The sequence below is a fragment of the Ictidomys tridecemlineatus genome, chromosome 1 (genome assembly GCF_052094955.1).
Source record: "Ictidomys tridecemlineatus isolate mIctTri1 chromosome 1, mIctTri1.hap1, whole genome shotgun sequence".
In the NCBI taxonomy this organism is placed as follows: domain Eukaryota; kingdom Metazoa; phylum Chordata; class Mammalia; order Rodentia; family Sciuridae; genus Ictidomys; species Ictidomys tridecemlineatus.
In genome coordinates this window covers 92,542,327-92,557,877 of record NC_135477.1, presented here as the reverse complement: position 1 = coordinate 92,557,877, position 15,551 = coordinate 92,542,327, and the positions used below count along the sequence as shown (strand labels likewise).

The 15,551-nt window shown below is 37.5% G+C and overlaps 1 long non-coding RNA gene across 1 annotated transcript; it reads left to right on the top strand.

Annotated features, from left to right (window-relative positions):
- The first annotated feature begins 465 nt into the window (after positions 1-465).
- LOC144366353 (uncharacterized) lies at positions 466-14,004 on the top strand. The gene is made up of 2 exons (XR_013425420.1): positions 466-589; positions 12,801-14,004. It is a non-coding gene; the product is annotated as an uncharacterized LOC144366353 (long non-coding RNA).
- The last annotated feature ends 1,547 nt before the right edge of the window (positions 14,005-15,551 follow it).

Below are 15,551 nucleotides of genomic sequence, written 5' to 3'. Positions count from 1 at the left end.
TTGCAATTTTTAAGTATTTATTATGTGCTAATACTTAGTGGTCACTTAGAATCCCATGCTGTGTAAAAGACTAGAGCTCTACCCACTGAGGTGTTGGCAATCTGGAAAGACTGGAGGGGAGGAGCTTGGAAGCAGATGATTAATTCCTGGAAAGCACTAGAATGCCTCTAGGCATCTGAGGAGGCCAACTCTATTGTCTTAAAGACTTTTCCATTTTTCTCAATAGCAGGGATCCATATGTTCTATACTTTTAAAATATAACCCAAAGTTTAACTACCTTTCCCGCTACATAATAAATTCAGTAACTTCATACTGACTGCCAGAAGATGGACAGGAATTTTTCTTTTGCTCAGAAGTATCAAATCATTTTTCTCTTTTGAGATAAGCATTCTGCTTTTATTCACCATATTATTTCAAATGATAGAAATATTAAACCTTTTTTTTTTTACTTTCTCAAATGTTACCAGAATTGAACAATACTTAAACCTTGATCCAAAACCACCACCATCTCTTGCCCAGAGGATGGCACCGACTCCTAATTGGTCCCTCAATCTCTGCCTTTGCCCTATTTGCTGTAAGAGGAAACACGGTAGGTAGACTCTCTCTGCAAGTTTTCTCATGTTCAGCACCTTACAGTGAGTCTACATTTTCTCACAATAAAAGACAAAAGTCTTTTAAAAAAGAAAATGTTGAAGCTCATTACATAATTCATGGTATTGTTTAAACTTGGTGAAAATCTACAGGTACATGAAAAAATTGTGTTTTCTTCTATTGTCAGGGGAGTATTCATATACAGAGCACTCCATATATTTTGGGGGGTTCAAACATATATTGTTGCTAAATTTCTGTCTTGTGCTCTTTCAGTTGCTGATGACAATGATCTCGTTTTTCTTTGTTTCCATGTTTTATTTGTTCTAGCTACTTATTCCTGATAATAAAATGCATTTTGACACATCATACATAAATGGAGCATAACTTCTCATTCTTCTGGTTGTACATGATGTAGAGTTACACTGGTCGTGTAATCATATATGTACATCATAGGGTCATAATGTCTGACTCATTCTACTATCCTTCCTACCCCCCATGCCCATTCCCCTCCCTTCACTCCCCTTTGTCTAATCTAAAGTACCTCTCTTCTTCCCTACCCACCTCCCTTATTGTGAATTAACATCCACATATCAGAAAAAATTCAGCATTTGGTTCTTTGGGATTGGTTTACTTCACTCAGCATAATATTCTCCAGTTCTATCCATTTACCAGCAAATGCCACAATTCCATTCTTCTTTAAGGCTGAGTAATATTCCATTGTGTATATATACCACATTTTTTATTATCCCTTCATCTGTTGAAGGGTACCTACGTTGGTTCCATAGTTTAGCTCTTGTGAATTGAGCTGCTATAAACATTGATGTGGCTGTGTCACTGTAGTGTGCTGATTTTAAGTCCTTTGGGTATATGGGGCTATGTACTGATAAACCTATCATTTGTTGAAAATGTCTTGTTAAAAATTCATTTAATACATCTACCATACTGAGCTTCCTAGCTTAGCCTAGCCTTTCTTAAATGTGCTCAGAGAACACACTAGTTTATTGTAGGGCAAAATCATCTATCAGAAAGCCTATATTATGATCAGATATTGATTAGCTCTTATAATCTAATGAATACTTGTATTAAAAAAATGCTGGCATCACAGTTCACTATGAAACATTGGTTTTTTTAACCTCACAATTACATTGCTACCCTTCGGTGATAGGGTACCCATCACTGAGGCTGCCCAGTATCATGTAGGAGGGAATTGTACTGCATATTTCTAGTTCCAGAAAAGATCAAAATTCAAAATTCAAAGTACATTTCCTACTGAATGTGTATTGTTTTCATACTATCAAAAAGCCAAAAATCATGTAGTATCATCAAAAATTGGGGATTATCTGTGTGAAAACCAATGTTTTAATGACTTATATTTTTTATCTTCTACTTTGTCTTCTTTTAACTTATCTGGGTTGTTGAATTTGCAGTGAATTTCTTTTAACCAGCAAATAGTTAAGTCATTTAAAAAATATGCTCTACCATTCTCTGTGTTTTCATTGATAAGTTTAGATCATTTGCATTTAAGTTAATTATTGATATTTTGTTATGCCATTTTATTATTTGTTTTCCATTTGCTTACTGTTACTATACTTTAAAACTACATAATTTCATTTGGTTTGTTTTTAAAACATCTATTTCTTTGCTAAGATTTTCTATTCTTTCATTTATTTCAAAACAAATTGTATTTTTTTTTTGTAATTGTTGAATCATTTTTGTTAGTTGCTTGAAACTTCTTGAGATAATTCCAATATCTGATTCATTTTGGTACTAGTGTCAGTTCATTTTCTTTTCTCATACAAATTATAATTTCATGGTTCTTTGTATTTTGAGTGATTTTTTCATATATCCTTAATATTTTGCTATTTTGTTGGAGACTCTGGGAACTATTTAAATTTTTAATTGTAGCATGAAGTCACCCTGGTTAGGATTAGCATTAAGGCCCCAGTCCACTTTCATGAGCTGTGGTTTCAATGGTCAACTAATTTGCAAGGTCTTTGCAGTACTGTTTTGCTTGGTTTATCTTGTGTCTTGGGTCTCCCACTGCTACCTGCACGTGAAACTTGAAGGAGTACAAGGAAATTACCCAGGTCACTCTGCCCAGAGCCTCTTGGTAAGAAAGAAGTCTTTGGCATGTACGGATGGAGAATGCTTCCTGTGCCACGGTGGTGGGACCCCTTGCTGATTATCTTTGGGTTAGGAAGGAGAGTACTCCTTGGGCTGGGGCCAGTTTCTGTGACCCAATCCCTCTTGTGATGCCCCCCAAACCTGTGGCATCTCAGAATGGATGGGGGAATGTCAGGGAGAAGGAGGTTTTCGAAGCTGGCACTGTTTACTGTGATATTGTTCCTTTGGTTGACAATCCCAGGTCACAAGGTGTTTCTGGATGAGGAAGGAGAGCCTTAAGCCTGCTGTGGAGGACAAATGCCTCTTCTGACCACTTGTTTTCAATGAGGCTTCTGATCCGTCCTCTGGTGTTGCTGGAGAGACTCCTATTTGATCTAGGGGGAAATGGACTTATCTGTTGCTAGACTGGAAGTCAGAAAATGCTAGGCCTTCTGTTGGGTGGCAAGTTGTAAGATGCCATGCTGCTATGTTGTTCCTCTAGTCCTAAAGTCTGAAACCAGTTTGGTTTCCTCTTTCCACCTTTCAGAGTTGTCCTTTGGTTATCTATCTTCTATATTGCATCTAGATTTTATTGTTGTACTTTTCAGGAAAGCACAGGAAGATGTGAGGGAAGGGGAGGGGGGATAGTAGGGGATAGGAAAGGTAGCAGAATACAACAGTTACTAATAGGGCAATATGTAAAATTGTGGATGTGTAACCGACGTGATTCTGCAATCTGCATTTGGGGTAAAAATTGGGAGTTCATAACCCACTTCAATCTAATGTATGAAATATGATATGTCAAGAGCTTTGTAATGTTGTGAACAACCAATAAAAAAAAATAATAATAAAAAAAAGAAAGCACAGGGAGAAAGCAGCCTGTGGAATCTTGTCTGAACTAGAAATCCAGTCTATTCAGTGACCTACAAGCCTTCGGTGACCAATCCCACTATTTCTCTTCTCTTATCTCCTATTTGCCTCTTGCTTGCTCTGGCCCAACCTTTCCTTTCCTTTTCTAAAGCATTTCAGGCATGCTCTGAAGTTCCCCTTTCTTAGAATTTTCTCCCTCCAGACATTTGCTTGGGCAACTCCCTAGCTTTCTTCATTTTTTTTTTTTTTGCTCAAATATCGTCTTTTTTGATGGGGTCTACTCTACCCAACTGTCCACCACTCAGGAATGGGATAAAAAGACAAATCCAAATTGTTAGATTTACTATAGCAAGGGAGAGCTATGCCTCTCATTGCCAGTCTCTCCAAGAAGAGCAGATAACAGACTATTATGCTTTTATTTATTTGTTTATATCGAGGATTGAACCCAAGAACATTTAACCACGGACTAACATCCCCAGACCTTTATTCATTTATTTATTTTTATTTTGAGACAGGGTCTTGCTAAGTTGTTTAAGACTTCACTAAGTTGCAGAGGCTGGCTTTGAACTTGCAGTCCTCCTGCCTCAGTCTCCCTATCTGCTGGGATTACAAGTGTGCACCACCATGACTGGCTATGTTCCTCTTATGTTGTTTTTGGGGGACATGGGGTTCAGGGATTGGCAGAATTTAAGAGGCATGAATTTCATTTGAAGAAATGAAATTATTCAGGGAGACTGCTGTTGATTCCTGGGTATGTACTCAGAAGCATTTTTTTTTTAATTAGTTCCTTTCTGATTGGTTACTTTTAGAATTAGGAAGCTTGTGCTGGTTGCTTGACTTGTAAAAAATGTAATCACTGAAGTGTGTTGTTTTGATTCATTGAAAGTTTTCCTATCACCAGAGCCATGCAGGAGAATCATCTTTGTTTTCTTAGCAATGTGGTTGTTTCTTCTCACCCCTAACTTTCAGTTCCCCTTACTCTAATCCCTGTTTGTATTTGTCACCTTCTAATCCCTGTGTGGTATATGCTTAATTATTATACTTAGTGTTATCTAGCTTCCCATGCCAGAATGTAAGCTCCACAAAGCATCATTACTGGTTGTTTTGCTTCAAGCTATCTCACTTTTCTAGAATAGTGTCTGGCACATGGTGGTTGCCCAGGAAATATATGTCTAATGATTGAATGTTTGAAAAGTGCCCATCACAAACAAGGGTAGTATAAGCCAGCTACCTTTATTTGTATACCTTTTCCTTCCTTGATGATTCTGTCCCACTTGCAAATGTGTCTTTTACTCTGATGCCCAACTTGTATGATATGAATGTATTTTAGTCAGCACTCTTTATTCTTATTGATACACACTTTTATTTTTAGGTGTGAATATCTCATTTGAGGGTAAATCCAGGGTTCCAGGACCATCTTCAAGAAAAAGAATACCATATTACAATACAAAGGGGGCTTGGAAAGAGGGCTCTTTGGTTTCATTCATTCTGGAGGTCACAGAGAAACACAAGACATAACTGTCTTTTCTTTCCATTGTGGAAGGAATCAGTAGTCAGTAGCAAACTGGAGGAAGTACTGATAGTTTCCTAACATAAGCTATGATGTCAGTAATAACAAGATCAAACTAGAAGGCAAAAAGAAAAACAAACAGAAAGAAAGTAGTTTGATTCTGTCAACATATTGTGAATTAAAGTGATTTACCCAAACCACTTAAGGTTAATTGCAACGGAGCACAATATAGATTGTGCATGTCATGAGTTTGACAGATATACTTTGGCTGCTAAAGAACCTAGCACTTGATTCTATGCTGCGCCAAGAAGTTTGCTCAGCTTTTGACATGCAACCCAAATCTTTCCTTTGTTGTTGTTGTTAAAAGCTGGGAGTGAGGGAAAGGAACAGAGAGAATCAAGAGAATTGAGGCAAATAACAATTGAAGGAAAAGGAGAGGTTGACAACATTAATGAAATTATATCCGTAGGCCCTACTGAGTTTCTATTCACGTCCCTCTAACACCCCACTCTGTATCCAAGCAATCATGTGGTGTTTTTGCTTAATCACTTGTTTAATATGATTCTTCCCCCTCTGCTGGAACCTTCATAAGAGCAAGGACCCCATCCAACTCCCTCCTACTCTCTCCCCAGCATTGGCAATGTGTCTAGTGAGTAAAAGGGCTCAATAAATAATTGATCTGTAGATTCAATTTATGAATGAATAAGTGGATTGAAGAAAACTTGGCTCTCTTTAGAATCCTTCACTTGGCAAAGGATCTCCCTATTCTTCTTGCTTTCTTTATTTCACTTATTTCTACACCAAGAACTCCTTCTGCTCCTTATGCCCAAGGCTGGAAAACTTAAATCCCTTTATGGGAAATTCCGTAAGAGCAACTGCCTTAGTCAAAACCAATTAGACCGTAAAGACATCTACTCTGTATTCTGTTCTACCTAACAATTTTGCTTTTTTTGTAATAAGCTAATAATAATAGTAAAAAAGAAAAAAGAAAGGTATCACAATATGTTTTCCTCACTTCATGTGAGAATACATTTGGCCAAGTAACTATAAAATGCTTAATAATTTCACAAGGAAATCAGTGCCTTTCACTCTTTTTACTTGACATGTTTTCCTCTATCATGTTGCTAGTGGTCCCAGGAAAGAAACATTCCTCATCCCTCTGGTCAGTAATTATTATTCAAAGGTCTGAGAGCTATACCTCATGCTTCTTGATTGGCTAGAGGGGAAGTTTTAGGAAATTCTTTCCTATTTTCAGCATGTATGTTTAAGACTAGAAAACCTACTTGATATTGTTTCTTTGAAAGTTCCTTTTCCAATGCATAAGTCTTTTAATGTATGTTTTTAAGACGTGAGCTTGAAGAAACCACTTCTCCTTTCACTAAATTCTAGGGACTTTGAAATGCTCTGAATTCACAGCCCATTCCATTCCCAGTAATTCTGGTCCTGAACAAGTTTCCTGCAACATCCCTATTCTCAGAGTCCTTCTAATGCCTACTTTTGTGCTTCCTTCCACGCACATTTTCTGAGATCCACCACGGATGTGCTATATCTCTGAGAGGAGGCTGATGAGAATGAGTCATCTGCAAATGTGACGGGGATGAGAGTAGGCTCTTCTCAGCTAATATTGCAACGTAGCAGGAGGCTTTTGAAATATTATCACTTTGTATATATGATTTCCCTCAATATTCACAACAATCTGGTGAAAGAAAACACGTGGCTAGAAATATCATCCTGGTTTTATAAGTGACAAAGCTACAGTTTCAAGTAGCTGAGTCATTTGCTGATAGCCAAAAAGTAGCAAAGTTTAAACTTAAACTAGGCTGAGCCAAGATATTCTTGCATTTTTGCTGGTTGCTGGCATTTTGGATGATCAGATGGCAAATTGTTAAGCAAAGTGTTGGCTAACAAGAGGGACTGTGGGTGCACATGAGTCTTTCAGTACTTTGTTAATAAGCCCTTCTTGAAATTCTTTTCTCTTGTTCCCTTTACTCCACATTCTCCTTCTCCTTCTCCATTGCTGACAGTGCTTTACAGTTTCTTAAGCAGGTTCCTCTCTCTGTGTGCCCCTTGAAATCTCATGGATTTTTGACTCTCTTATTCATCCTGTGCTCTCCAGGTGCATTGTGCATCATTTTTATACTGCCTTGGTCATAGCCATAATCTTCAGGTTGATGACTTAACAAACTTTGCATTTGAGAAAACAGCAGAAGCAATAAGGCCACTTTCATTTTCTCTCCACCCTTCTCCCTAACAGAGGTCATAAGACCCCCATCTGAGAGGTTCCCACTTTGTACTAAAGGAAAGGAACTTCCTTATCTTGGAAGACACAAGGTCACAGAAAAGAATCTGAGAAAACAGCCTTGCTAAGTACCTTGCTAAGTTCTAGTTTATTACCAATAGATCAAACCCTGTGTCCAACTACATTTCTTCACCTTTTCTTCAAACCCAGCATTAACAAACACACAGGTTTAACCATTTCTTCAGGTCTTCATTTCCTGATGAAGCCTGCTGGGTCATGTTAAAGTTAGATTCAATAAACTTTTATGTTTTCCTCTGGTTAATCTGTCATGGGGCCTCTACCATGAACCTAAGGTGGGTGACAAGAAGATACTTCTCCCTTACATGTGTAGCAATGAACATCAAGGGGACTAGCAGTGGTCCAGGGGTTGTGATGTGAGTGGCATTAACTTGAGTACCATTAACACTCAGTTTGTATTTTAAGCATATTATTTTCTTCGTGGTGGAGTCTGTCTTTTATTGATTTTTATGTCAAAACATCTATCAAGACATCTAGCACATCATTAGCACCCAATGTGGCCACCTAAGCTGTAGGATGGGTGGAGACACCGGGAAAAACCAACCCAGTCTCAGCCCTTTGTAGGACTCTGTCATTCCTTCCATGTAACCTTCTGCACATTTCATTCTTGCCAGTTTTTCTTAAGATTACAATAGAGGTGGGGCTTTTTATGTCATATACACCTGTAATCCCAGTGGCTCAGAAGGCTTAGGCAGGAGGATTGTGAGTTCAAAGCCAGCCTCAGCAATGGGGAGGCTCTAAGCAACTCAGTGAGACCCTGTCTCTAAATAAAATAGAAAATAGGGCTGGAGATGTGGCTCAGTGGTTGAGTGTTCCTGAGTTAAATCCCAGGTACCCCCCTCCCCTCCCCCAAACAAAACAAAGATTACAATAGAAACAATTGTAACCAGTCTATAGGGAAAGAAACATGTAAGCTTTATAATTTTAGTTTTTGTTCTTTGTGTGTCCTGCCATAATCACTTCTGAGACAAAAGAGATGAGAAGAACCTCTAGTGGTCAATGCGGGGCTTCTTTCAGTATGGTCAGAGATATTTCCTCAGCACATTTACCTCTTGCTTTTTTATGAATCCCCTCTCTCTTGTCTTTCATTCTGTCTGTGGTTTCTTTGCTACCTACACAGCTTCTTCTCATCTTTTACACTGGTCATCCCTTCCCATTCCAGCCACTTATTAATTTCCCAAAGTACCATGGACTCAAGGCTGTGCCTTTGGCATACTTCAAGGGAAAGCCAGATGTCATATTGTAGTGCTACTCAGAAAGTGACTTAAAATTGCATAATTAGACATCCGTGTTTTTAAGAAGTCCCTCTGCATTCTCAGTGGCTAGTACCTTGTGCAGAGCCAGATGTCTCACCATTTTACCAGCATTCTGCTTTTTCCGTAAGTCCTCCCTCTTTTATTTAAGCTATTTTTAAACTGAATGCCCCTCACCTATAAATTTCCTGTTTCTTTCTTGTGCAAAGCAGTTTATTTCTCTCTGGGTTTTGTAGTCTCCTTTCAAACTGTTAGATTTACAACTCAACAGATACAAATTAATATTGCAAGGTACATAACAGAATGCTCTACAGCCCAAATGTGTCATCTCAATAAGGTGTTGGGGAAAAACAGCAGTGGCTTGAAGATACTAAGGAAGAAACTCTGGATGAGATTTAGTGATTGTTTCCTCTCTTTTCCTTTCCAATTGCCCTTTCTTCTCCCTGCTCCTCCCTCCTGCTCCTTTTGTTTTCTTCCCCTTCCCCCATTATATAGCACAATGCTTCATAGATGCATGAATGAGACAAGCTATGTACCTGAGTAAATCTGAACCTCTCTGACAACATGCTACAAAGTGCTTTGTACATTGTACATTAATTACTTGTCCCTTTTCTTTTGATTATTTGGAGATGCTGAATCCTTAAAAGCTTACTGCAAGGTGGGTTTGATGTGGTGATAAGAGAACCAACCTGTATACTTTCCCTGTTTAAAAGTATTACCTCTTCCATTTTTTTTTGTTTTTGGAGTTATAATTAATATTCATTTTAAACAATCACATATACACGCACCATACTGAGAAACTGATGTGACTTCATTTTTGAGAAACCAGCCTCTACCTCAGAGCAAAGCCTTTCCAAGGAAGGGGGTGTGACCCTTGTCCTTGGAAAAACCCACAGAACACTCCTAGGCACATACTCACCCTGTTGAGTTGTTTATCTACAAATATCAGGAGAGATCTGCTACACCAGGTGTCCCTGACTCAGTCAGGCTAGGTGAGGACCCATAGCAACGCCTAGCAACCACCAATCAGCATGAGACAGGGAAAATACCTGGGATGCCAGATGACCCTCCCAGTAGTTTATGGTGGTTGATAACATGTTGGGAAACCCTGTAGTTTAGCATGTACACTCCTCTTGGCATAAAACCACTCAGTTCAAATGAATCCCCCTGTTGTACTAACCAATCACCCCTACCCAACTTGTTCCTGCCAGTGAATGTGCTAATCATGTTTTAGAGTTGTTATTTGATTTTCCTGGGGTGTGTGATGATTTGCTAAGAGATGCTATGATGTATGTGGGGGTCCCTGCCTTCCCCAAAGAGTGTATAAAACTGCTGCAAACCCTGTGCTCAGGGCCTCTCAGCATCACCAGTTGCTGTGTGTGTGGAGGACCAAGCTAGCTTGCAATAAAGGCCTCTTTGCTGCTTACATCGATCTTGGTCTCTGGTGGTCTTTTGGGGGTCCTGAATTCAAGTATAACAATACAAACACATACTGAAGCAAGTTCATTTAGAATATGATTTTTTTTTCTTGATTTTTATATGCTTGATAATTGAGGTAAAATTCAAATACCATTAAATATGCACTTTTAAATTGTAGCTCTTTATGGTTTTCACGTAATTATGCAACCATCACTGACATCTAATTCTAGAACATTTTCATCAACCCAAAAGAATACTCATACACATCAGTAGTCACTCTTTATTCTCTTTCTCTCCTAGCTACTATCAACCACTTACCTCTGTTCTGTCTTTATGGATTTGTCCCCTCTGGACATTTCACATAAATGAAATTTACAACATGTGGTCTTTTGTGTTTAGCTTCTTTCATCAAGTATCATGTTTCATGGTCACCCATGTTTTTGCATATGTAAATGTGGATAAACAATATTCTGCTTATGGAATTATTGTATTTTGTTTATTTATCAGCCCACAGACATTTGAATTGTTCTGCTTTTTGGTAATTATGAATAATTTTGCTATGAACATTCATGTGCAGCTATTTGTAAAAACATGTGTTTTCATTTCTCTTGGGTGTATATCTAGGAGAGGGATTTCTGGGAACTCTATGTTAAACCTTTTAAGAAACTGCTGAACTGCTTTCCAAAGCAGCTGTGACATTTAAAATTCTCACTAGTGTAATAAAAATTGCTCTGGATGATGAAAATCTTATTTGTAAAGCAATGCAAAGATCTATTGCATTGAATAGAGTCAATCAGGTAAGGAAGACTTTATTCAGTACTATTGCAATAGAAGAGAAAAATTAAATTCAACTCTGAATATAACAAGGTCAGCTGGAGATTTGTCACCAATGGGAAAACAAGGGAGTCAGTGGATGGAAAATCACTATGAAGAACTTTTTGGGGAACCAAGGCTTTGTTCTTCTGGCTTGGCACAATCTTGCTGAATTGGGCACAGTCAGCCAAGGATGGTGTCTAATACAGAAGAGGTTGACTGGGATTTGATCAAGGAGGGGTCCTTGTCACTAGCAATGAATAAGGATTCCAGTTCCTCCACATCTTCTCTGAAACTTGTTATTGTCTCTCTTGTTGATCATAGTGATCCTGGTGGGTGGGATGTGTCTCACTGCTGTTTCAATTTGCATTTCACTAGTGAGGAATGAAGTGGAATATCTTTTCATGTGCTTATTGGTTATTTTTATGTTTCATTTGAAAAAAATTTCTATTCAAATTCTCTGCTCATTTTTAATTGCCTTTTTTATCCTTAAGTTATAAAAATCCTTTAAATACTATGGAAATTAGAGTTTAAGACAGATGGTTTATAAATATTATCTACCATTTTATGGGCTGTCTTTTTGCTGTTTAAATGTTATCCTTTGAGGTACAAAGGTTTTATTTTGATGAAGTTCAATTAACTTTCTCTTTGGTTGTTTTCTTTTATGTTTTCATTGTCTTCATTTTTAAATTTATTCTTTAGTTGTAGATGGACACAATACCTTTATTTTACTTATTTTGTATGTGGTGCTGGGGATCGAACCCAGGGCCTCAAACATGTTAGGCAAGTGATCTACCACTGAATCATCACCCCAGCCCCTCATTGTCTTTTAAAAGTCAAAGTTTCATAATCAGTTCATAAGATCAAAAGTGAGGCCCTAAATATTTTTACAGATTAGAAACATTTAGGGAATTTCGAAAAACACAGATTCCTCTATTCTATTCTGAGACATTCTGATGAAGAAGGTATAGGTCTGAGCCAGTTGCGGTGGTGCATACCTGGAATCCCAGCAGTTCAGGGGACTGAGGCATGAGGATTGAGAATTCAAAGCCAGCCTCAGTAATGGTGAGGCTCTAAGCAACTCAGTGAGACCTTGTCTCTAAATAAAATAGAAAATAGGGCTGGGGATGTGGCTTAGTGGTTAAGTGCCTAAGATTTCAATACCCAGTACTCCACCCCCCCTACAAAAGGAAGGTATAGGTCTGAATTAGGACTGAAAGAGAGGGCTGGGGTTGTAGCTCAGCGGTAGAGCTCTCGCCTAGCATATGTGAGGCACTGGGTTTGATCCTTAGTATCACATAAAAATAAATAAGTCAAATAAAGGTATTTAATAAAAGAATGAAAGAGAGAACCTATAGAATGGAAGAAGATCTTTGCCACCTGTTTCTCAGATAGGGCGTTAATATCCAGAATATATAAAGAACTCAAAGAATTAAATACCAAACCAAACCAAACCAAACCCAAATACCCCAATCAATAAGTGGGCAGAAGAACTAAACACACACTTCTCAAAAAAAGAAATAAAATCAACAAATATATGAAAGAATGTTCAACATATATAGCAATCAGAGAAATGCAAATCAAAACTACATTGAGATTTCATCTCACTCTAGTCAGAATGGCAATTATCAAGGATAGAAATATAATAAATTTTGGTGAGGATGTGGGGGAAAAGGTACACCCATACATTATTGGCAGGACTACAAATTAGTGCAATTACTTGGAAAATTGCACTATGGAGTGCAGTATGGAGATTTCTCAAATACTAGGAATGGAACTACCATATGATCCAGCTCTTCCACTCTTTGGTATATATCCAAAAGATCTAAAATCATCATATTATAGAGAGATGGCTACATCAGCATTTATAACATCACAATTCACAATTGTTAAACTATGGAACCAACAAGGTGTCTTTCTACAGATGAATCCATAAAGAAAAAGGAGTATTACTAAGCCATAAAGAAGAATGAAATCATACCATTTGCTGGTAAATGAATGAAACTGGAGAGTTTTATGGTAAGTCAAATAAGCCAGACTCAGAAAGTCAAAGGTCAAATGTTTTCACTGATTTGTGAAAGCTAAACAAAATAAGGGGGTAGGGGAAAATATAGGAAGAAAAAGAGAAAGGAAAAGTGAAGGCGACAGATTCCATCAAAATAAAAGATCTGTGGAGTAGATGAAGGGGCCTATGGGGTAAGGAGAAGGGACAAGGTAAAGAAAGAACAGCAGAATGAATCTGATCTAACTTTCCTCTGTACGTATTTGAATATACCACAGTGAATCTCACCATCATGTATATTCACAAGACACTGAAAAACCAAAACCAAAACCCAAACCAAATAAAAGCCCCAAACTTAAAAGCAAATAGCAGAAAGATAGAAAGATCAATAGACTGGAGGTAAGGGAACAGGAAGAGGGAGGAGGAGAGGGAAAGCAGAAATAGTTGGGACTGAATTAGAACAAATTTTATCCCATGCTTTATGACAACGTCAAAATGAATCCTAATGTTATGCAGAACTAAAAAGAACTAATAATAATAAAAAGAAATTATAGGTATGGACCCAGAAAACTGCATTCTACATAAGCTGTTCAGGAGATTTCCTTGTATAGTGTCTAAGGACTATATTTCAAGCCTTCTAGGGTGACCCCAATCATTCATGGCCTGTTAAAATTCCCTCCTCTCAAGCAATGGGACCTGTAATATGTTTTAACCAATAGAATAGAGGACAATGATGGAATGTAACTTTGTCACTGTTTTGTTGTTGGAGAGAGGTTCTCCTGCTGGCCTTGAAGAAGAAAAATGCCATTATACAAGCAGCCCAGCAAGAGGCCTGGGAACTGTGGGCAGCCTCCAGCTGACAGCCAATCACAGCCACACAGCCACAAGGATACAAATCCCCCCAACATCCCAAAGGAGCTTGGAGGCAGATTCTTCCCTCCTGGAGCTCCAATTCAAGCCCGCACATTGACTGTGACTGTATGGGATCTTGAGCAGAAGAAACATCTAGCTGTGTCCAGACTTCACCCACAACAACTATAGCACAGGTGTGTGTGGTTTGAAGCTGCTACATTAGTGGTAATTTGTTATAGCAATAAAAAGAAATACACCTTTTAATCTTTTAAAATATATGCCTCCATTTCATAAATGTAAATATATGTATTTAACTCTTCTTCATGTTACCTGAAACACAAAATAAATTAAATATATAGACAAATTAAAACAATGATATAAAAGGTGGCTTTGTTTTCAAAATGTATAAAACTATATTTCCAACTTTGATATTTGCCTCAAAGTCCAGACAAAATGATTTGACCTAAAATTCACAATGTGAGGTCATGGCTGTCACCACCAGATGCTGTCTTCTTTGTAAACAGTCCCTTCAATATTTTTTGAAAAAATCGGCCATGCTTGATATTAGGGAGATCTCTTTTCCAAAGTAAAGATTATGACAAGAAGTCAGACAAAAGAAAATTTCCAGTTGGTGACTATATTAAGAGAAAAGATCTTATGATGTTTAAATATTAAATAATATACAATTATATACTGGAAACATTATCATTATTGAAAAGATTAACATGAAAGCAGAGTTATTTCGGATATTTAGCACCATTAACCACCATACTCTTTCTCTGTAGCCAAGAATAATTTTGGAGCAATGGTTAAACATTACTCCTTACCTGACTCTCAAGTAGAGCCCAGGGATCTTTGTGTGTTAAATAAGTGTCCAAGTAAGTCATGATTTGGAACATTTGGGAGATGGGAAAATATGGGAAACACCTGAAGTATTTGTTAATTAACGGGTAGATATTAATTAATGGGTAGATATTCAAGTGTTTAATTATTAATGTGCAGACTCAGCCTCTGTATAGACTCTTCAGGGAAAGTTTAAGGATAGGACATCTGTACTGACACACACCATCAGTTAAGTATGAAAGAAACTAAGTGTCATGAATTTATTATACAGTTGACTTGTAAACTTTTTTATTTAAAAAGAAGATTTATGGGAAATGGAAGTGTAACTACTAAGAATAAATACTTTTGGACTTTATTATTGCTAATATTATTAATGAACACGTCCTACCTACCCTGAGAACAGAGTAAACAAAGGAGAATTGGGACCTTGCAGATTGGCAAAAGAGAGCAAATTGAAAAAGTGGAACGAAAGGAAACACTCAATGTCTGCTCAGCTTTAAATGAACTCTCATAATCAGAGTTTGAGTCCCCCCTGAATTAACTGAGTGGTCCAGATGGAAGATTTGAGAATTTTTCTTTTTTAATAAACTGGCTCCATAGGCCTTGTGGTTAGCAAAAAGTTCTTGCCAATTTTGATAAATTAGTTGCAAATGAATCAGAAACATGTGGGCTATATGTTTTCCTATTTTGAAATGGGGGAAAGGTGCTTGGAAAACATATTAAGTTAATGCCAAAGTTTAAATGTTTCAGAAAGTCTGTGGTAGTTCCAGAAAACAAAACATTTCCACTCTGTCAGCATTCTAACTTCAATGTATTTATGTAATGCTTATTTAGCCTTAAACCTAAATTAACAGAAAGGATCATCTTGCAAAATAACCAACATTTTTACCAACTTATAAACACTCACTTGGCTGGTCCCTGCTATTCTTAGTCAATCACACGCTCCTGCATGTTCACTCTTTAAAAAACTAGATATTT